At 29.6% G+C, this 1616-nt stretch overlaps 1 protein-coding gene across 1 annotated transcript in view; it reads right to left on the bottom strand.

Annotated features, from left to right (window-relative positions):
• LOC100572033 overlaps positions 1-1616 on the bottom strand; it is a 424551-nt gene that overhangs the window by 67997 nt on the left and 354938 nt on the right. The window lies entirely within an intron of this gene.

The following is a 1616-nucleotide window of genomic DNA, read 5'->3' as shown; positions in this document are numbered from 1 at the left end:
TTAAATCTCATAAACAAAAAAATATGGCATTGAGAATTGTATGCTGACGAATTTTGCAGGGACTTCATATTGGAATATCCATGATTTTCATGAAAATCAGCACGTGAGGAGCTGTTTTTTTATGGCTATAAATAACATTAACAATAATATGTATTTTTGTCGACTATTTTATTACAAAATATGTCGAGACTCGCAATGAAATACCCGTAATATATAGGAGGTACCTATATACAGTGCCGCAACTACCGCAGGTGCAGGCGGTGCAAGGCACCGCCTGATGGGCCTCGCAATGTATGTATGGGGGCCTCGAATTTTACCATTAAAAAACATAATATTATGATAAAACAATTGTATGATCAAATATAAGAATTCAATCATTTTGAATTTTGTGTTTTCGTGTGTATAAATATTAAGTATATAGGTCCTATTTCATTTCTCAAAAAAAATGAAAAAACGGGAATTTTTCTGCAAAATCGATTTTGGTTTTTGGTGTAGGTAACTCTAAAAAAATGACTGTAGATACATGCAATTCTTACTGAATGTGTATATTACTATTTTCTATACACCATAACATTTTCAAAATGTTTTGACTTATTTTGAGCTGTTTACGGACATTTTCAGTTTCCAATTTTTTTAGTTTCTTATTCTATAAATATCAATATAATTTGTTGAGTAAAAAAGCTTGAAAATTTAATTAAGACAGACGAAAAAAAAATTTTTAAGCTTTTATATTGACATAATACGTGAAATTCACGAAAATGTGCAAATTATTTTGAGTTAGAAATTCATAAAAAATGTTCTATTTAAATCTAACATTTAAGAATGTAATACAAGATTCCTATCATAAGTTTATCCAGTGGCGGCGCGAGAGGATTTTTGTGAGACAATTGTCTCACAGCTAAAAGGGGTGGTGGGTGGGTACTGGGTAGGTACCTATAGTGGATAGTCAGTTCTGAAAAATATTGAGTGACACAACGTATCAAATAAATAAATAAATAAACTATTTATAAGTTTTTAATTGAAAGGGTGCTCGCCAGCTTATGGTAATCGGTAAAAAAGACCAAGGAATAAAAGAACAATTTTTAAAAATACAGTGAAACCTCTGAATAGCGGACACTCTCGGTCGCCGAAATTTTGTCCGCTATTTAGAGGTGTCCGCTATTTAGAGGAAAACATTTTTTTTTAACAAATAAATAAATTCAATAATTTTATTTTATATTATTTTTACATTAATTGAATACACGATAAAACTAACATTTCTGAAAAAAAAACAGTTACCTAAATTTTTATTTTATTTTTACATTAATTAAATACATCTTAAAAAAATAAAAACTAACATTTCTGAAAAAAATCTGTTACTTTAGTTTGTTTACTAATTGCAGGCGTAGTTATTTCATATGTTAAGGCATTTTCTAATTGGACTGTGTTTGAGAACAATGAACTATTCTGTACCTCGATAGAAGAAATATATTTACGTATGTCTTTTACTGCTAGTAATGCTTCTCGTAGACTTCTTATTTTTGGGATTTCTTGATCTTCGGACCCATCATTTTCTTCATCACTTTCTTCTTCATTTTGTGTAGACATGCTCGTAGTATCAGATGAATTTTCGATAT

This window comes from Acyrthosiphon pisum, chromosome X (genome assembly GCF_005508785.2).
Source record: "Acyrthosiphon pisum isolate AL4f chromosome X, pea_aphid_22Mar2018_4r6ur, whole genome shotgun sequence".
NCBI lineage: Eukaryota > Metazoa > Arthropoda > Insecta > Hemiptera > Aphididae > Acyrthosiphon > Acyrthosiphon pisum.
This window is presented reverse-complemented; position numbering and strand designations above follow the sequence as displayed.